Consider the following 21,583-nt stretch of genomic DNA (forward strand, 5'->3'; position numbering starts at 1 on the left):
CCCCTCCCCCCCCCCCCGGCCGCAGTAGCTGCTTCTCATCTTTGATGCCCCCAGTGGCTCAGGCCCCAGCTGCTGGGCTCCTTCCCACCTCAGGGCCTGGCTGGACTCTACCTGTTCCCTCCCGCCCTCTCTTCCCAGGCCTCTCTCTTCCCCTCCCCTCCCTTTCTCCTCCTGGCCTGAGGACGCGGGCAGGTGCTGCTGTTCTTACCTCCTTCTACCAGTAGATGGCGGTCTCTACATAGCATTGCCTCCCGCGTTTCTGTTCAGAGTAAAATCAAACCAGCTCTGCTCTCTTTGAACTCTCAGCATTTTGACACTGATGGTGGGGTGTTCTAGGAACAGCTGGGGCCTGGGGTAGCAGATCCAAGAACCCCAGTCCTGGAGTGAGCGGCGAGCTGGAGCTGGGACCCAGGGACATGTTTTATTTTCTTCATCTTTTAAAAACAGAGAGGGAGGGAGAGAGAAAGAGAGAGAGGAAGAAGAGGAGGAGGAGGAAGGGAGGGAGGCCAGCAGGCAGGCAGATGAGACGAGTTGCTCTCACATAAAACCTGGGCTATTTGGCACAGGAAGAGACCGCGTTAGTTGAAGCTTCAGACTCGGCCCCTGGGCCACAGGGGGCGGAGCTCAGGTGTCCGCCTGGTTGTACCCCTGCCCCAGCCTCTTCTCCTGGGAATTGAGCCTGTCCGGTGGCCGGGGTTGGGGAGGTAGCTCAGTTGGAAAGCACTCACCCAGCATGCATGAGGCCCTGGGTTCCACCCTCAGAGCTGCAGGGAAATAAACAAACCAGAACCAAACCCTAACCTGGTCATCACCTCCAGTATCACAGCAGCTGCAGGTGCTGCGTGGGCCCCGCTGGATGTCCTGGGACCCCAGTGTGGAGCACGTCCGTGCCGGAAGGTGGGTCACCCCTAGCAGATCAGGGGGGATTCCTACATGGGCCTGGGGGCGCTGGCTCACCGTGGGGCCAGGCCTCCCAGTGAAGGAAGGGCCATTCACCCTCGGTCCTGCTGGCCTCTCCACCGGGTCTCTGGCTTGATCCTCCCGCCTCAGCATCCCAGAATGCTGGGATAACAGCTCTGCTCCGCCATGCCTGGCCTCGCCCTTTTTTGAAAAACAAGAAATGAGATAGCTCTGCATTTTCATATCTCAGGCCTGCGCAAATACCCACCTGCTCCAGAAGCCTGGGGCACATCAGGTTGTCTTGACTGAGTGGTCCATGACTCGTTTATTATGCTGCAGACAATGAAAGTGGAGCAGCAGCGCCTCCTAACATGTGCTCATAACTTATGGAGTTCTCAGAATCATGCCATGAACGCTAAGCCTTGTAAGGTCTGAGTTATTGTTAGCTTTGTTTCACAAATGGCGACTTTCCGGATCAGAGAGGTTAAGTAACTTGTCTAAGGTCACACAGCTGGTCATCACAACAGGCAGCTTTGAAACCAGCCCCTCAGACACCATCATTTCAAGCCATTTGCTCTCAGGGGCCTCTCCCTCTAAAATGAAGCCAGCACTCTTTAGAGGCACTAACTGCCTCCGGCTACCTGGAATCTTTTTGAATGTTAATTTTAATATCAGGAAAATTAATTTAAATTTGTCGTTCATGGTGACAGCCCTGGTCATCTCTTTCTCTCTCTCCAGGACACCTTTTGCTGTTGGCTCTCTTTTCACAATGAGGGCGTTTGCCTTGGGGGCTCTGCCCCAGGCTTGGGCGAGTGTCTCCCTTCCCGGCTCTGCAGACCTGATGTTGAACCCAGGTCTGTCACACTAAGCTACACCTCCAGCCTTTTTGGGACATTGCTGATGATCCTCCTGCCTCAGCCTCCCGGAGGGCTGGGATTGCTTGACTGGTACCCCCCTCCTGAAAGGCGGATTGGAGCAGCGGCCCCCACTTCCCGGCCGCAGAAAGCAGCAGTGCTGGAGGTGCCCAGGTCCTAGGCGGCTGCTGCCACCTCGGAGCACCGACCCCCTTCCCCAGCCCTGCTCTGTGTCCGGGAAGCTCCCACGCTCTGTGCTTGTGCCTCCTCGGCAAGATACCTGAGGGTTTTTCATTCAGTTAAGAAAAGATCGCTCATGTCCAGAGGACGGGGCAGGGGTGGCGAGGGCCAGGCCGACATCAGAAGTAGTTGAGACAGGTGGGCCCCTTCACCCGGGCAGCATCCCCAAGGAGGAAGTGGCTCAGGGTCCCGCCGCCCGTCCGGGTCATCCTTGGGGCGGGGGCCACAGCAGGAGCCAGGCGGATTGGACGGAGCATCTTGCCCGAATTTTTTTTTTTTTTTTGGTTTTTTTGAGACAGGGTCTCACTATATAGTTGAGACTGACCTGGAACTCGCTATGTAGTCCAGGCTGGTCTCGAACTCACAGCGATCCTCCTGCCTCAGCCTCCCGAGTGCTGGGATTACAGGCGTGTGCCACACGCCCAGCTTGCCCCATTTTAAAAAGCCATTACCGCTCTCTGCAGTTGTGAAGGGCTCTTGTCCGGCTCTTCTTTTCGGTTCCTTCCCTGCTCCCCCAACTGGTCCTCTGGCGGGCCGAGTTCTGCAAAGTCCTGGGAAAACCAGAGCCCGGCTTCAGTGGCCGGGCTGCCTGGACACCCAGATGCTCCCTGCAGGCGCTGTCTGTCCGTGGTGGGCTTCCTGGGGACTCAGTGATGTCAGTGTCCAGCCAGACTGTAGAAAGAAGGAGCGAGTTTGCGGAGAGTCAGGCTGCCAGGTCACTGTCCCAGAAAGACCTGCCTGTGCCCCCCGCCCCCATTCCGCAGTCCGGGGCCAGGACCCTCTTGATTTAAACCCACATGACCACTAGAGGGCGCCCGATACACACCGAAAAACTTCCTCTCCACCACCAAGCAGGTGCTTGCATGGAGGCTGCGTGGGGCAGAGGGCTTCAAACGACGAATGTCCTGGGTTGGCATCACCTGGGCACGGGACAGTGTGTGAGGGGATAAAATGTTCTTACTCTTGGGAAAAACTAAAGGAGAAAAGTCTCGGGTTAATCACCTTTCACGGAGTCTGTGTGGATGTACAAAGCAGTCGCCCTGTGCCGGGCTGGAGGTTAGGTCGGGGCCGAGATGGATCTTTCTTTCTTGCTGGAGCGCGGGGACACCTTGGGCGGAGAGCTGGGCCAGAGCAGGCCACCCCGGGCAGCCTTCTCCTGCTCTGCCCTTTCTGCTGGGTGGGAAGGGGCTGGGGTTCCAGGGATCCCAGCAGCATAGCCGGGTCCGGGTGCGGGTGTGTCACTCTGTGTAGAGGGCTGTCCTGCCCTCAGCGTCCCTCTGGGCCACCGTCTCTACCTGGGACCAGTATCTCCGGCCCCGTCTGTCTCCCTCCTTAGCTGAGTACCTTGGGAAGCCAAGAAGCTCCTTTGGGCGGCAGTGCTGTGGCCTGGGCAGAGCCGTGATGAAAGCCCCCCCCGCTTAGGATAGCCTTGTGCGACCCGCGCCCTAACAAAATACTGTCTCATGCGCATACACACAGTGGAAATAGATATCCGGGGCGCGGTGTGCATGCCTGTAATCCAGCACTCTGGGAGGCTGAGGCAGGAGGGTTGCAAATTCAAGCCCAGCCTGAACAATTTAGCAATTTAAAAAGACTCTGTTTCCAAATAAAAAACAAAAAAGGCTGGGAATGTAGCTCAGTGTGAAGGCCCTCAGTTCCATTCCCGGTACCACAAAAACAAAAGAAATAGATACTCAGTGGGAATTCGCTAGAGCCATGAACAAACAGATTTAACTCAGTTTCAATCCCAGAATACATTGCTCCTGCCAAGTCCCTGGCTGGGTGAGTGGGCAGGGCAATAAGCGCTTGCTTCCTCCAGGCCCGGTGGTACGGGGCAAGGACCCGGGAAGGGGCCAGAGCACAGCACAGAGCAGGCCAGCCCATACTCCGCTCCTCTGCTCGCCACCTGGGTCTCTTCATTCCCAACTGGGTTTATTTTTTCCCCAAATAATTTTTTTTTTCCAAAATCTGATTGGATCCCTGGTCAGAGAAACTGAACTCAGAAGATTCTGCAACTCAGAGCTTCCTGGGCATGGTCTCACCAGGCCCTTTCTTCTCTGGCTAAGGCCACTACTGTGCAGATGGTTCAGAACTGAATCGCAGCCCCAGGGCAGGTGCCACAGTGTGAGTTCTGACCCTGGAAGGCTCCGGCCAGGACTCTGGTGTGATAGTTTGCTTAGCAATGCATGGGTTTGGAATAACCCTTGAGGAACATGTAAGCTAGAAGCCAAGAGTTTTGGGGAACTGAAGGGGCATCCACTTAGATTCAGGGTGTCATTTCCTCAGAAAAGTGTGGTTTAGGATTTATACAGCTAACGGGCAGAGCTGAGAGATACAATCCCCAAATCTACCCCCCCACACACCCTAGTACTGGGGATTGAACCCAAGGCTTTCACAGGTACATCCAGACTCTAAATTTCTTTTTTCTTCATTTTGAGGCGGAGACTTACTAAGCTGCCCATGCTGGGCTTGAACTTGTGATCCTCCTGTCTCAGCTTCCAAGATTGCTGGGCTTCTAAGCATGCACCACCAGGCCTGGCTCTGGCTCCTCATTTGTAGTGATATTTTTGTCTGATTTCTCTCCATGCCTCTAGCAAGAGCCTGGAGGTCCTGGAATTTAAAATAAGCAAAAGCCCTGTGACCCTAGCCCTTTACCTGGGCTCTTCCAGGATCAGACTCAGATGAGGAGGTGGGGACAGGTGTCTCTTGGGGGAGTAGATCTCAGGTAGCAGCAGGAGGAGTGGCACGGGAGACAGGAGGAGCGGAGCCCAAGGTGGGTGGTGTGGAGCAAGTCCCGGGGTCTCAGTGTGCTGGGGACCTTGGAGAAGCTGCATGGGTGGGGCTCAGGGGTCCCCTGAGGCTCTGCCTTTCTCAGCGGGGCCGTGTTCCAGGAGCACCAAGCCCTGGGGCCGGGGAGCTCCCGTGTGCTGGAGAACACCCTTGTGGCCCATACCAGGGAGTGGGCAGGGGCCGTTGTCTGTGACACGTGGTGATCCCAGCTCTCCCAGCCTCAGTTTCCCCATCTGCAGAGGGCTGTATGACGTGTGGGACTCACATGACAGACCCGAGTGGGTCCAGTGCAGAGCCCCGGGCTTCACTCTCCGCTCACCCTCGCCTTTCTGTTTAATCCTTTTAGACCCAAATACACAGCGTGATCGGCAAATATGGCGACTGCTTAAAATTTAAAAAGCGATTACAGTGAAAGACGCATTGCCCCTACCTCCCCCTTAAAATGCTCCCCCTCGCTTCAAACACACTTAACCTCATCATCCCCGCCGCTTTCCGAAGTAGCTCTGGGGGTTGTATGGCGTGTGTGGCTTTCAGTGTGCAGTTGTGGCTTCCTGCTGTCCTACATGAATTAAAAAACGCTTAATTTTGTCCTACATGAATTAAAAAACGCCACTTTGACTGTGGGGAAGAACTAGAAGTTGCAGGTTGCCGTTTCTGGGGAATAAAGTGGATAGAGACGCAGGCGATAGTTTTATAGACTGTGTTTCCATCGAAAGGACTTTAGCACGGCTTCGGAGAGCAGGGAGAGCAGTAAGTGTGTTCGGAGTCTGCGGGAGTATTTGGAGGGGGTGACAGCAGTGTTTCACTGTAATAATTTACATATCCCGTTCCCCGTATACTTGAGTCACACCCCGTATTCACCTTGGCGGCTCTTTTCCTCTCTGCTCTCCCCTCTCTGGGGCAGTTATAGGCGCTCCCCTCTGAGGTCCTGAACTCACCCATGGTGCTGTCTTTGTTTGGGAGAAGCTGGCTCAGGTTTTAAGCCCGGAGCTCCAGCACCTGCCCTGTGCTTGCCCGAGGACCGGTCCGCTCCCCCACTTCAGCCGAGTGTAGCGGAAACGCGACGGTGACGACGGAGGTCCGGGAGGGGGCGCTACGACGCAGGACCCAACCGAGGAGCCCTGGCGGCCCCTTCTTCCTTGTCAGCCGAACTCTCTGTGCCACCACCACTGCCGCCTGCCTCTGGGGCGCAGGACCCCCCTCACCCACCCAGCAGCCCCTACCCCGACACCCTCACAGACACACGTCCCGGGCTTGGGTTCCCCGTGTTTATGGCTAAAATATTACCAGTGACCGACACAGAGCCCTTTTCTCCTACGTTGTCATTTTATGTTAATTGAATGCTCGTGTTAATCTAATAGAGTTTAGATTTATGTCGGGCTCCACAGCACGTCATATGTTAATCAATACGCATTCCAACATTTAGATGGACAGATGCGAAGGCCCGCTTCCTCTCTGCAACCGGGGTTCCATCAGCTGTCAATAATTCCTAATTTGAATCCTTCAGACAGTCAGATTTATGGGTTGGAGTCCATTGCATTCATCACCGAAATTAACTTTTGGGGGAAATGATGTGAAAGGTCACACAACATCTCCAAGAGGCAGATATTGTGTTTCAGACGCAAGGCTCTCTGAGTGATTTCTCCGGAGGAGGGAGGCCGGCAGGGTGGCAGCAGACACTTGGTGGGGGCCTGGGTGGGGAGAAGACGAATAAGCGTTGGTCATCTCTTATGTGCAAGTGTGGCTGGGACCGGATCGGGGGTCGGGTGCCTCAGGTTGGGTACCTGGTGCTGGAGAGAGTGGTTGTAGAGTGTCAGCCCGGGGGGAGCTGTCCAGAGCACACTGAAGACTCTTCTGGGAGGTTCTCTTCCCCTATCTCCCCGGCTCCCCGCTCTCCTCTCTCTTTGCCCTCCCCCAGGCCTTCACACTGAGCTACATCCCCAGCCTCTTTATTTTTTATGCTTTATTTTGAGTCAATGTCTCCCCCCCCGTCTCTGTCTCTCTCTCTGAAGTTGCTAGCTTGCCCAGGCTGATCTTGAGCTTTGGATCCTCCTGCCTCAGCTTCTCTCATCCTGGTTTCACGGGTAGCAGAAATGGAGCTAAGGACTCAGGTCCTCTTGAGTTGAGCTGTGGGGCGAGGAGCTATCAGGAGGGGTAGGAAGCTGGCCAGATATGTGCCATCAAAGCTGGGGCTTTGGGGGCCTCGGGGGGCCAGGAGTGACCCACCGAGGGGTGAGGAAGCTGCCTTTGCCTGGGTGTGGCTGCCCACCCTCGTGGGCACAGGACACCTCCGGTGACAATGTCCTACCGAGGTCCAGGCACACAGAAGTGGATGGCAGCCTCCAGTGGGCGTCACGCAGTGGAGGGAGGGAGGAGCCCTCGTGTTTAGGCAGGAGGGTGGGGAGAGGGGCAAGGCCAGCTCAGAGATGGGCCCCCCAGCCTCACAGGGGCTGCCCTCGCTGCCACCTCGCCGCATCAGAAAGCACTGTGGTCCAGGTGGCGGGAAGCGGTTTCAGGGCTCCCGGGGACACAGCTAACAGTCTGGAGCCTCGAGAGGCTCAGTTTCCCCGTTAGGCCTCGGGCTTTACAGCTGTGACTCCTGCTGCTGTCTACAGGACGGCGCCTGTCAACTCTGTCTCTAGGGAACCGGAGGAGCCTGTGGACTCCGGTACCCTTAGACACTTCTGTGGAGTCGTAGCTGGGGTTAGCCCGCTCCTCTGACTGCTGTGCACACAGGCAAACGGCTTCAGTCTGGGGTTTGCGGACTCAAGCATTTGGGGTGCAGTGAGTCCAGGGCCCCCAAATGATGGACCCAAGACAGAATTTTATTGCCCTGTAGCCAGCAAGAGAAAGCCTTGGAGAGGAAGGGAGATCTCATCAGGGGGCCATTGATGAAAGTGCCTTCTGCTTCAGATTTCTGTTTTGTTTCATTTTGGAGGCAGAGGTAGTGTGTCCTCCACTTTGATGCCTGTGTCTTCTGGCACTCAGAGAAAGAAACCCAGCCCCTTTCTATTTTTTATTTTGAGATACGTTCTCCTAATTCACTAGGTTGCCCAAAGTGGGCTCCAACTTGTGATCCTCTTGCCTCAGCTTCCTAGAGTGCTGGGACTGTGGGCCTGTGCTACGACGCCCGGCTCTGAGAGGAAGTGTTTGAGGAAACCCGTAAACCGGTCATCAGCGTTGAAGAGGGAAGAGAGGAGGAAAATCTCAGGCAAGTGCCCTTTCCAGTGTGCCTGTGGACCCCTCCCTGTAAACTCCAGATCCTTGTAAACTCCAGTCCTCACACATTGGGTCTCTGCAGTGGGTGCGCACAGGAATTAATGTCTTTGCCTCTACCCCTAGAGACATAAAGGGGAACTGTGTGCACAATCTCAAGTGTGCACTGTGTAGCAGGAGGGTCACAGGCCCTCCAGGACAGGGGAGGCTTTTCCTGGACAGCTTTGTGAGAACGTATCTCTATTTGAAAAAAAAAAAAATCCATTATAAACCTATTGTTGTTGGAGATGCAGTTAATAAATGAAGGTAGCACAAAATATGATTTCAAATCAGTTTAATAAAATTATTCATGTAGATTTTAAATCATTTTTACAGTTGATTTAACATTTCTGACTGGTTTATAGATTATGATATAGGGTGGTGTTTGCATCTTTGCAATTTTATTCCAATTTAGAAACAGTACAAATATTAATTTTTGCTTCAATAATGGACCCTTTGAGAATTAAACTTGTCTTTTCTCAACACACATTTTATGAAAATGATTTTAATATGATTTTTAATATATTTTTGAGGAACTTCTTTCAGAGAAGCCCTTTTAACAAGGACTTCCATGGAAGTGTTGCCTCAAAAGTTTCTTTTTGAGACAGAGGTGAACAGTTTTTAAGGAACAAGACTTGTTTTGGAAAAAACGACTTGGAATCGTTTGGGCAATTGAGGAAAGTTATGAAGTTTCTAGAAATAGCCTCCTTAGGTGTGACTCCGATTAAAGGAAACATTGTCTCCTACCCAGTGTTATTGCCCTGGATGCCACTGTGTCCGGTCAGGTTGGAAATGCAGAAGCCCAGCAGCTAGCTGTTGCTTGGAGAGATGTCAGCTTCGTGACCCCGGCCTCTCTCTGCGTGACAGTCACCCTGGGTATTTCCATGCCGTCTTTGTCTTGGTGAGCAGGATGGCAGCTGGCACAGTAATTTGCCCTCTGAGGTGTCCCTGTCATCCACTGATTCCCCCACAGAGGGCACTGCAGGCTGAAAGAACAGAATGCTGGCCACTCACCTGCCTGGCCATACTTGGCCACACTCAGCCATCTGTCCGTTCTCCTGGGGCTGCAGCCACTACCACTTCCACCTCTGAGAAGTCGGCCTTGGTGGGATATCCACAGGATGGGAAGGACCAGCAGCACACTGGCTACTTGGGTCCCATCTGGCTTTGACCCTTGAGTGCTGAAGGTACATGTGACTGCTGTTTGGTATATGTCACAGTGTTTGACAAAGGAGACTGTGCAACCAGTCACTGATCATCATGCATCCTGTCTTCCTTGGCACCATGAAACTCTCTTCAAAGTCTCCTAAGAACTTTGACACAAAACAAAGACCCACTTCAGGGTGCTGTGTGGGCTAAGCCCTCTGATCCAGGGACTCGACAAGCTAAGTCCTTGGGCTAGGGGTCTTCCTAGGCTCCTGGGAAGAGGCTGGGGTTCTCTCAGCTAAGGACCCACAGGCCCCAGGGACCACCTGTGTTGCCACAGGGAATGTCAAAAGCTCTGTGTTCCGCTGAGTCTCTTTTGCACAGCAAAGTAGTCCAGGAGAATCTGAGGAGGGAAATCTTACTGTGAAGTTTCCATGAAAATGCAGGATAGGCACCGACCACCAAGAGAAGCAAAGGGATATGATCCCCATGGGCCCACAGAACTCTCTCGTGGCTCCATAGCCAAGGAGGATCACAGCCCTTATGGTCTCCATCTCCATCTGTTGCCCCTCCCCACCCCACCAGCCCTTCCCTCTTCACATGGACAGGCACCAGGCTGGCTTAGCCTCCCTTTGGGCTTACAGCGCCCTCTGCAACCCTAGACACCAAGTAGCTAAGAGAAAGCCAGTGGTGTTTAAACTGCAGGTCCTGAGCAGGCTGCTATTCCCTGGGGTCCCTGTCCTGGTGGCTGCCCCTGGAGCCAGAGAGGGTTCTGGGGAAGAAATCAGGTTGACCTGACTGCATGCAGAAGGAAGACTTCAGTCTGTCCTGAGCTCTGCCAGGCTTCCCCAGAGGGGGCCTGGGAATCCACACCTTCTCCATGCTGTGCCAGCCTCTCCCTCATTTACATCCAATTGGGAAGCGTGGGGAAAATGGAAGGTGCCCAGGATCCTCAGGGCCTCCAGTTTCTGACTCTGGAGGATCAGTCAATGCCTGAAGTTTCCTCCAGGCATCCTGGGATCCTCCCACAGAAGCTCATATGCTCTTGGGGTTCACGTCTGATTTCAGACGAAGGGGCAGCTAAACCTTCAGGCAGAAACAAAAGCAGGTACATGTTCCAGACATGACAAGTCCCAGGAAATAGCCATGGGTCCCTGTGAGCTCTCTTCTCTGCAGAGCCCACCCGGGTGGAAGCAGCTTCGCCAAGCCACTGGCAACAGGTGACTTCCCCCTTCCGTGGGGGACAGGGTGGAATGGCGGCTCAAGCCTTAATCTCACTGCCACACAGCTGTGTGCAGGCAGGTTTGATAAAGCCTCAAGTCTCCCTTTATCCAGGCGCAACCTGATTTTTTTTTTTCTGCAAGTTAATCCATCCATGAGGTGGATTATCAATCGCTCCTTCCCCTTAACCACTGCTTCACAATAATCTCCATCCAAAGAGCAATTTCAGGGCCCACAGGAAGATTACTGAGGGGAGGCGTGGGGCAGCCCAGGAAGGGGAAGGGGATGTAGGCAGAGGAACGAGGCAAACGGCAGAGGGGTTCTCAGAGACTTGCGGGTGTGAGACTCCAGCTGCAGCAGCCAGGAGCAGAGCCTCTGAGTGTGTGTGTGTGTGTGTGTGTGTGTGTGTGTGTGTGTGTGCGCATGTGTGTGTGGTGTTCAGAGCTCTGTGCACCTGTCCTCTGTCTCCCATGTGGCCGTCCCGCCAGGCCATGTTGGGAGTGCCCCCTACCTGCACCCAGTATGCTGAGTCTGTGGCATGGAACAGCAGGGAGGGGTGGCAGCCTGGGGAGGTAGGAAGGTCGGATGCAGGTGTGCGTTGGCTCCCAGCAGTCTGCAGACTTGATTGGCTCGGTCTCCATAGAGCCTCTGAGAGCCTGGAATTGGTAATTAACATTTAGAACTCAAGGGATTTCACGTACGAATCTGTGTTTCTGGCTTCTCTGGAAAATTTAAGGGACTTGCAATCACTGGCCTGTCTTGCTGAGAGTCAGTGGTCAGTCACAGATGGACACTCGCTGTCCTGCAGATGAAGTCGGGTCTCTGGGTGCCCTGGTCCCTCATTCTGAGGACATTCTGAGTCAGGAGCTGGAGTGGCTGGGTGGGCGCACAGGTGGGTGGATTTCTCATCCCTAGGTTTTGTGAGCTTTTATTACCCATAGCTCCCAGTCTCTACTGAACACTCCGGAATGACCCAGGCCAGGGAAGGGTAGGTCAAAGCAGGGGTTGCAGGACAGGGCCGGCTAGATGGCGTAGTGGAAGAAGGATCAGGCTGAGTGGGGAAATTACCTGGGTTTGGTTCCTCTCAGTCATGTGAAAAACAGGAAAGGTACCATCCACAAACTCAGCTCTCCCTGAACTTGTATGGTCTGCAGGTGTCCTTCTGTAAGCATAGGACACCCTGCTGCGGAAGTGGGCAGGACGGCCCCTACTCACTTTTTCCAGGGTCAAGGAACCTGGGAGGGCTTGATTGGACAGGCTGCAGGCAGACTTCTATGTGGGTCTCTGGACGCCTGTAAGGTGAGGAAACACAGGGTGTGCACTGCACAGTGGAGCCAGCTCAGGAAATAGAGCATCCTAGAGCCCTTGAATTATTTCTTTGATCCTTTCTCTCCTGTTGTCATAATGTGGAGTCCAAGGAGTCAGCCTGCTGCCCGAATCAGACACCAGACCTGGGTGCAAACCAGCCTCGTGTGATGGGTCCTAATTACTGAGGAGCAGAAGCAACTCAAGTCTGCACGGTCCATTTCCAGCCTCTGGTCTCTGGGTAGCATCCCCCTTCTCCCAGGCATCTCTGCCGCTGGAGAGAGAACAGCACCTCTGGAATCCGTGATGGTGTCAGCCCAGCCAACACGGGCGACAACAGACATTAATTGTGTCCCGGAGGAGCCTTTGCTGAAGTTGGGGTCACTCCACTGTGGCTTCCATAAGCGATGCGTGCATAATCGACTGCAAAAGGGACCGGAAAGAGGCAGGGCAGCCCCAGCCTGGCAGCTTGGGAGGGAAAAGGGGAGAGGCTTTTAGAAGGCAGCAAAGAGACTGGGGAGGGGAGGCTGGAGGCCCCCAGGGCGGAAAAGCCAAGTCTTTACTTCTCCAAACCCTGCGACTCTTCTCTCCTGATACTGCCAGGAAAGACCTTAGATCTAGCCTGAGACATCTGAGACTCCGAGGTTTGCGTTTATACATCGATGTCCCCAGCTGTCCCCAGTAGGAGCCCACTGTGCGCGGAGGACTCCAAGCCAGAGCGTCTCCTCCCAAGTTACGTGTGTGCATGTGGGTCCATCAGGAAAATTGTATCAGATGTGCAGTTTTCATTGGTTTCGCTCCCAAAATATGAATTTGTACTTGCTCATGCACAGAGTACGGTATCACACGCGCACACACGTGCACACCCAACCAGCTGCATGTACCTTCTTGGTAGAGGACCAGCACTCCGAAGAGGCTGGTGGAGGGATCCTGTCAGAGGACTCCCAGGTCACTGGAAAGAAGCCTCCCCACCCCCACCTCCCAGGGCAAATGTGCCAGTTGGGTACAACCGTAAGCAATGTTGGCAGAGGGCACCCCACCGTCCCTCCTGATGCGCTTCCTGGGTTCTTAGGAGATGACGTCATTTCCGGCCTGCCCTCCCTCACTGCCTCCCCTCAGGCCTCGAGAGAGGGGGGAGAGAGCAAGGCTGAGAACTGGGGGTCGTCCTTCCTCTCCCCACGCCTCACATCCAGCCGCTGACTAGGTGGGCAGAGATGCCCTCTCCTAAGAGCTGAGAGAATCACCTGTCTCTTTTTGGCACCAAACCCCGCCTGAATGCCATAAGAAATTGGTGACCTTCACTCTGGTCTCCATGACGACAAGATGGTATATGTTTAATTAGTTCAGGCTTATTTTAGGACCAATTTTCTTTTATTTTAGGGCAATGCGAGCTATGATAACTGTAAGCATGTTTACAAGGCGCGCGAGGCTTAGCTGAAATGTGCCAACAATTCTAGTCAAACAGATGGTGACCCCTGATTCAACTTGCCCTCTCATTCAATTATTCAGCTGTATTTAATTTTCCTCCGTGATTCACATGCCATGTCTCCATCTCTCCTCCAGGTGGCACTAAAGACCACCTTTATGGTTGCAATATGGTTGAAAACCAGGTCTCCGAATTTTCTCAGCCTGGTTTGGCTGGAGAAGAGGATAATGAATTTCTGCATTTGAACAATAGTTTCTGCCTAATATCAAATGATATGAAAGGCTGGAAAAGAATTGGGTCAAATTGTATGTGATTTGGCCACGAGTTCTATGTAATCTCCATTCTAATAAGGAATTTAAAAGACCTTCCAGGTTTAATATCCTTCCAAATAATTTGTTTGGAGTTCAAGGAATATTGCACTGTTAGAGCTGATTTTATGATTGTGGAAATGTTCAGTTTGCCTTTTGAAAATCGCTCCTATTTAATTTTTAGTAGCTGCCAGCCCACCCAGTCTGAGACTAAGAGAGCCAGCTGAGAGGACTTTTTGCTTTTTTCTTCTGATGCCTTCCACCTGCCTTCCACACTGTCAAAGCTTAGTGGTATTTGAAACACGGATGTCCCTGTGAATAGGAGTGGAATTGCTCCCTGAATATCTTTTCGAAGACATTGATTTTCTAATGCAGAGCCCAAAGGGCGTGTGGTCCTGATCCAAGATCACCTCCGACTGGATTTCTCAGAACCTCGGGGGTGGCAAGCCGTGCACTGAGCTATCACTGACTCGTCTGCCTCATGCTTCTCTGTAACACTCCTTAACCACAGAGAACCTGTGATCCCAGCATCCTGGGAGACTGAGGCAGGAGGCCTGTAAGTTCAAGTGTAGCCTGGCGAACTTTGGCTGTAGCTCAGTGAAAAGGTCCTGGGTTCAATCCTCAGTAGTGAAAAATAGGAAAAAAAAACCCTCAAATAAACAAAGACCCACGAGGAGTTGTAAATTGCACATGCTTAATTCACATTTCTTGTCAATCACATGGCTCAGTTAATTAGACCAACACCGAATTTATACCTTTATTCATGGCTCATTGAAATTAAGAATTCGTGCCTTTAACACTGCTTTGGTTTGATACACTGAGACAAGATTATATATATATATATATATATATATATATATGAATATAGCATTTTATAAATGCCTCTTGGAACATTCATTGTACATCGTCTCTCTTCTGCATTGGGTCAAGCCACAAATAAAAGCACCAATCATGTGCCCAAGTGTGTCCCACCAAAGAGGCACACACGTGTACAAACATCTTGACACACAGGCCGCTTCCAAAGAGGTTAAATTGGGTTTGTGGTAGAGGTTTTGGTAAAAATATTCACCCTACCTAAAAATTCTTAGTTTTCATTGCACTTCTGCTTAAGGGCAAAGTCACAGCGATGGAGAAGTTAAAACCACACTCACGGAGGAGTCTATTCCTGGAACTTCATTTTTTAAGGCTTGGCTTTGGCTTGCTTTCATGCTTTATTTTATCCAGCTCCGGCTTGGTTCAGTCGTTTCTCATTAAAGGGTCTGCATGTGAACTAGGAAATCTTTAGTGCAAGCGTTGGCTTCACAGAATGACTTCATAGGGCTGATGGATGTGGAGAGAGGGAGCAGCAGCCAGGACCTGAGCAGGGCTGACCAGCGTTGCCGGCCTCACCACGTGTCCTGGGGCCGACAGTCCAGGACGTTCAAACTTATACTCCTGGGGTCAGGGTTTGTGTAAGAACAAGGGGAGGGTCTCGATTATAGCTACTTGGGCTGGGCAGACTGATTTCATTTGTCACCTTTGTCGCCTGCCTAGCCCCCCAGATTGGACGCAGCATGTTCTTTGGATCCCAGAGATCCCTTGACCTTGCGGTTGTTTAAATAAAGTCAGGATGGAGGTCTTTACCAAGTTCTTAGAAGAAATGGGCCAAATAGCAAAGGTGTGTGTGTGTGTGTGTGTGTGTGTGTGTGTGCGCGTGTGCTCCATCTGTGACTCTGGGGTCTGCTTCTGGAGTCTGAGGGTGGGCACTTTGGAAGGAACCTTCCCGGAAGTTCCCCCCACTGCAGCCTGACTTATAGAACCTGTCAGCTGAGCAAGGAACCGGGACACCTGGGAGCTCTTACACTTCGGAGGGTTTTTACTCACATGGGGTGTGTGTGTGTGGACATGAGCACACAATCCTACACTCAAGAATCCCCACTGCCTGCTTTGCAGGGAAATCAAACTATAGGATCCCCGCCCGGCTTAGCTCTTCCTTGAAGCTGGGCACCGAGACCCCCCCCCACGAGGTGCCAAGGAAGAGGTGGGCAAACAGGAGGGGGAGAAGTCAGGGCAGCTTCTGTGGACCGCATATCTGGAAGCCGAGTTATGATTTAAAAAATAAATACCATAAAAATCATGGTTTCTCTGGACCTCTGGCTTCAATGTGGGATTTGTGTGTATTACATAATCTGTCACCACAGTATTGTATATTAAGGAAATAGCCCTGTGCTAAGCAACGAGAACAGGAACGTGGTCCCTGCCAGGCCGCCTCGACCTCCATCAAGGGCTTGGGAGCTGTCAGCCCCACCACCTGCCCCACGGGTTCTGCTGATTTGCTGAGATCCCAAATTTTTCTGCCTCCCGGAGCCTCATTTGTTTCTCTTTGTGGAGAAGACACGCTACATGAGCATTGTGCGAGGCCATCTGCATCTTTACAGAGAAATCGGTCTAGGAAACGTGTGGGAACGAGAGACCCTAGCTGGTGGCAGTGCTTGCCATGGGGTGGCGGCGGGAGAAAGTTGCGCGAAGACCGAAGACGTCTAACTCCGGGGTGCACCGAGGGGCAGGCAAAGCTTCCCTCCTGCTGAGCTCTCAGCGTCTGCGTTTCCCTTGGAGGCTCGCTGCCCTCCTGGCGTGGCTCCTTGTGGAGACTCGCTCTGGGAAGATCATCTCGGGACCTGAGCTATCGGGGTGGCCGGTTCCGCAGCAGAGACCCCAAACTCCCAGGAACCCCCTCCCCACTTTTCTTTTTTCTTTTCTCTCTGGAAAGGGCCAACGCTTTCTTTTCCTGAAGGTGGCAGTGAAAGAGAAAAAATGAGTCCCTCTGAGGAGTTAGCAATTGTATCACAGAGCAGACGGAGCGCCGGCCCCGGCGTTCCACGTTGTGTCCTCCTGCGTGCCCAGGAGCGCTGACAATGAAAAGTGCAGCCCCTCCGAGCGGTGGTCACAGGCTCGGGCAGGGCGGCCGTCCCTGGCAGCGGGGCGCCGTGGTGCGGAGGTGGAGGCCGGCTCAGCCAGCCCCTGGCTCTCCCTTCCTAGTCCCTTACCGAGATAATTGAGGATCATAATGCTGGGGAAGGAGCGCTGCGGCTCCCGCGGGCTGTCAGGTATCTGCGCGTGTCTTCGTGTCATCCGTCAGCATTGAGCCCCTCTGTCATCTCTCCTCAGCCTTCAGCGTCCCGCTCTCTCATCGCGTTCATTATCCCGGCTCAGACCGGCCCTCCCCCCGCTCCCCCCATCCAGTAAATGCGTCTTTGTGCAACTCTCAGTCTCCGATTATGAATCGATGATCATGTGGTATAAGAGAGATAGATGGCTTTTAGTTCCATCTTGTCTCCCCTAATTGTAAAATATTAGTTACATTACACTGTGTCTTTTGATTAATGGAACTTATTTGGAGTAGCCTATCCAAACCCTCCCCCTTCTAGAGTCCTCCGCTGACTTTTGAGAATTGAGTGATTTCACTTAAAGCAGACAAATAGGCCCTTCAGCCAGGAGATAGCAGGCTGGGACGCTGCTAGGCCAGACAGGCTCCACCCACAGAGTTGTGCGTTCTCCAGGGCTCCAGTGCGACTGGGCCAGCACCGGGCTGCTAATTCTCCCGGACAAGGGAGCCACCTTGCCTTCGTTATTGCAACCCTTCCGTTGGCAAATCTAGCCATCTTGCTGACTTGCAAAACAGGATAGGAGCTGAAATTTCATTAAAATTAAATAAATTGCACATTGCCACATTCCCACATTCAGCTCGCAAGCAGCCAGTCAAATCTGAACTTTGATGGATTTGAGCGCTGTCTACGCCGGGTCCCGGTCTCAGTGCGGAGAATATGGCATCCAAGGAGCCTCTTGCTGCCCGCATCTGACACCAGAGACATTTGTCTTTTCCTGCAGAATTTATCTTATTTGGCAGTATTTACTTAAATATGGTCTGTTGATAAAGTCTTTGCTGTACAAAAGGGAAGTCGGTGGCTAAACCCTTTCTACGCTTCCTTTTAGTCCAAAGGCCAAGAAGCGATAAATCCCTTATTATAAATAATCACTGTCTCTCTTTTCATATAAATTCAAGGACACGTTCACTTTCAACCTATCAACTCAATTAGAAAGGTCTATTTACTGTTAATGTGCATAATGTCTATATCTCAGGGAAGCAGGAAGATTTCTCAAAGCAATGAAACTATCTAAAAAGGCCTAGCAGGTTAAAAATTCTGGCATGGATCCTGAGGGGCATTTTTAAGACACGTTCTATATAAAACACATGGAAACATTTCTATCTATTTTTGTAGAATACACCTAATATTTTATTCTGACCTCTGGATTTGTTTTTTACCCTTATTTGCATGATTCTTGTAGACATTGACAATTATGTCTTTTTGGGGGACATGCTATTTCATTTAATGTACTAGAGGCAGAAGACTGATTTTAGTATGTGTATAGGAAGCTGGTAATGTTTTACTTTATTATTTTTCCTTGAGAGCATAACAATGTGTTTATGGCTGCCAGGAAAACAGAAGGCAACAGAGCAACTGTGCCTGAGTTTAGAATTCCTTCTGAGGAGTGGATGCCCAGCAAGCACACAGATTGCAGACCGGAGGGCTGAGTGCAGATCGGTTCGGTCCATCTCTGAGCTCTGTGTCCAGGAGCACACAGTAGCCCAGCAAGCGTCTGGAGCATCAACAGCTCCGCTTGTCCTGGGCTTGCAACTCAGCCTCCAGAATCTCTCCATCCCATCACCCAAACCCAGATTCCGGAATTTGTACATCTCATTTTTATTTGCGTTGTTCAAATGCTTGCTTTGAAAGTGTGTGCTTGAGGACTCTTTGTTCTGGGTATCGAGGGACTGTTTTAAATGTCAGCTGAGTTTGGGCTCCTCTGCCTAATAAACCTCCTTAGGGCTTAAGATGCACTTTCCCCAAATTTTCGTCAGCAGCATCACTCACCTAGTCATGCACATCCATCATATTTGGAGAGTCTTTTACGGAAGATTCTTAATACAGCATGTGAATGCATATTGACAATTGCTGGCACTTTTATATATTCCACGATACACATTTATCTGTTATGGATCCATAATACAAAATGTGTAGTAAAAAGCTATATCAAAAGGCAGTTATCCTGCATGCATAAAACGTCCTCACTTGGTTGCTTTAATTTTCGTACCACAGCCTTTGAAACCCCCACTTTACACTGATGGACTTCACTATTTCATTTAAGCTAAGTATGTACCTGAGAGGCAGCAGTGGTGTTTCTGAGGCTTGCGGCAGCTCTGGCTCTTACCCGGAAAAGCCCTTGTTAGGGCTGAGATCGGCACGTGGGCTGCATACACATCCTGTCACCCCTGGCCTCATGCTCTAGCAGCTGACACTGGTGGTCCTAGTAATTGCTGAACCGAGGTCCACAGTCTGACCTCCCTAGATGCATTGCCCCGTTGGACCTGACCACTTTCTCCGGAAACGCACTTGAATTTTGCTCCTTTGGCAGATGGGGAAACTGAGGCTTTGGAGAGCTGAGAGAGCCTGCTCCTGGCTGTACAGCTGAGTGCCTGCTATTAGATATGTCAGCTCCAAGGCGTGGATCAAGGTGTCCTTCTTCTTACTTGGAATTGTTTATAACTGGAGTTGCTTCGGGGTTTAGCCTAACACTCTTCTGTTGTTTTGAAGATTCAGTGAGAGAGGAAGATCTATATACAACATTTGAGATTTTTAAAAATGTCTGCATGTGAGCAGAGAGAGAAGCTTTTTTTTCATTTCAGAAACTCATTTCTTCTTTCTCTTTCCAGTTTTCCAAATTATTTTGGGAGAGGAAGGAGTACGGATAAAATTCCTGATGGTGGTTATTGTGACAATGAGATTATCAGAAAGGACTTGCAAACTTAGGAGATTTCCTCAAACAGAGGGAACCCGGGTCTTCAGAAGGTGCCTGGTGCACTTGCAGGTTTTAAGTGACCAGCAGAGGCTGAGGCCATTGGCAGCTGGCAACTCTGTCCATATGTCACTATGTCCCATGAAACAGAGTGTGTAAGAGCTTATAGGAAACTATATAAAGCTTGATGCATGCCTAAGAACAGGCAGTAATAATAGTAATGGTGAAAAGAGAAAGAAACAGATAAGCATCTGTGCTGGTTACTCAGTGCTGCAAACACAGAATTAGGTTTTATTGCTTGATACCAGAAAGCAGAAATTTCAGTGTGACTTGTCATTCTAAAGAATAAAATAAACATCTGGTTGTTTGAATGTAAGCGAGGCTCCTCTTCTTTTCCCACCCCACCCCAGTTTTAGCCACAGTGTGTGTGTAAATGCCAGCTTAATCAGCTTCAGGTCAGGGGGGTCTGGGATCAGACCACTGGAAGGGGCACTCCTGAGGCCCTCTCCCTGCCCAGCAATAAGTATTTCTTCAACTGCCACCTGGTGGGTGCATGGTTTGTCAGACAGTGGTGGGGAGCAAATTACAGTAAAATCAGGCCACTTTTCTAGAGGAGGAAAGAATCTCAGTAAAGGAGGACCTGAGCAGACCTAAGCCTGGTGGAGGAGTCAGGGGGAGCTGGGGTCCACTGGAGCCTACAGAAGGAGCCCAGGGAGGAAGTCACCAGAAACCCACCGAGTCTGGAGAGAATTAAGCACTCTTGACGAATTTGGTAAGAAAGCCTCATTTAGTTCACATTCAGGACCACCCCACTTCTCCCTTTCTGTGTAACAATGTGTCTATTTTGAGGCTCAGGAAAGAAATGCTTCCATTTGGGGAGTACGTGTTTGTTTGGTTGTTTACTAATAATCACGCAAAGTTTTCCATTGGATTCTCTGACACTCAATCGCTGCCTTTGGATCTCCTCCCTAAAGCAAGACCTTGGGGATGCTTCAGTAGTTCAGACGCACTGGCTGGGGCTAGAACACCTGCTTTCAGACACCAGCTGTTGCACTGTCTTTAGACACATTACTGTCTTTGTGCCTCAGTTTCTCCACTTGGGAAATGGGAAGATCATCATAATGGCGCCCACTTTATAGGACTGTGAGGAATAGGTGGGAGGCTATGTCGAAGCCTTGGCACTTCATCAGCCAATCGGTAGTCTCGTTCTTAAAACAAAAGACAAAGGGTATCTGTTAAAGGATGCACCCACCACAAGTAACAATGGTTTTCTTTTCCTTTGCAGCAATGTTTGTACATTCTTTCCCTTCCATTTTAGTAAAGCATTTTAGCAGGAATGTTGTAGCTTGACTAAAGACATTGGCTGTTTCGAGCAGTTTATGGTCTGTTGGTCAGGGAAGCTCTTGCTAGCAGTGTGAGCTAGGGAAGGTATTAGAACATGTTTCTACCAATTTGTGCACATATTCACCCTGAACAAAATCTCCAGTATCCCCACAAAGAAGCAAACCAGCTCTCCAGTTCTCCAAGCAGGCAGTTTAGCAGGACCTTTCTGTTTGGAGCACAGGGCCTGCTCAGATACCACCCCCGCCCCTCCAGCCCAGGCACACGTGCGAAAAGAGACAGACTGCATCTGGGCCAGTTGTTCCAAAAGGTCCATGGCCGGGGAGGGTGTGGGGAGTGTAGCCTGGGCCTGCTCGGATCCCAGGCCAAATGTAGTAGGAAGATCCGGATAATAAAAATCTACTTGTCACCGAGACATTCCTCAACTGTTAGCAATCCATTTGGGGGGTGAGGGCGAGGGGGGTGGGAAATACCAAAGTACATCAAAGAGGGTCTCACTCCCGGGCTCTGCTCTGTTTCAAGGCTCTGTAATTTGGGAAGGTTGTGTGCTAAATAATTTGTGAGCCTCCAAACACGCAGGTTATTGTTTGTGGACAGATGGCGCATTGCATTTTATCGCTTTTCCTTCTGTGGGTCCTCATATGCGGGACTGATGTGCATTCTGAAGTCTTTGTCTCCTTGCTAAAATCTCTAATCTAAAGCAAGCAATCAAGCACAGAGGCAGGGCTTCAGAAGGCATAATCAGAGTTTTAAAAGCAAAGAAAAAAGAGCGGCGTGGGGGGGGAGCGCAGAAATCCAACTGCAGTTAGGAGGCAGATGTGTTCCCAGGGAACGTGAGGGGTTATTAGGGTATTAAAAGTGGACAAACGGAAGGGATTCCGGAATACAGAGGGAGGGATAGAGCCACTCTGCAGTGGCAGTCGCCTTGGCATCACCCTGCGCGTGGCCTCTGCCCGCTCCAC

The 21,583-nt window shown here is 51.4% G+C and overlaps 1 protein-coding gene and 1 long non-coding RNA gene across 7 annotated transcripts in view; one reads left to right on the forward strand and one right to left on the reverse strand.

Moving 5' to 3' along the window:
- Positions 1-21,583, forward strand: part of Znf536 (zinc finger protein 536) — a 433,293-nt gene that overhangs the window by 392,583 nt on the left and 19,127 nt on the right. The window lies entirely within an intron of this gene.
- LOC104874031 lies at positions 11,169-12,761 on the reverse strand. Its single transcript, XR_783639.1, has 3 exons — positions 12,596-12,761; positions 11,475-11,568; positions 11,169-11,282 (listed from the first exon to the last, which is right to left on the reverse strand). It is a non-coding gene; the product is annotated as an uncharacterized LOC104874031 (long non-coding RNA).

The sequence above is a fragment of the Fukomys damarensis genome, unplaced genomic scaffold, assembly GCF_012274545.1.
Source record: "Fukomys damarensis isolate Sample0158 unplaced genomic scaffold, DMR_v1.0_HiC HiC_scaffold_19, whole genome shotgun sequence".
NCBI classification, from domain to species: domain Eukaryota; kingdom Metazoa; phylum Chordata; class Mammalia; order Rodentia; family Bathyergidae; genus Fukomys; species Fukomys damarensis.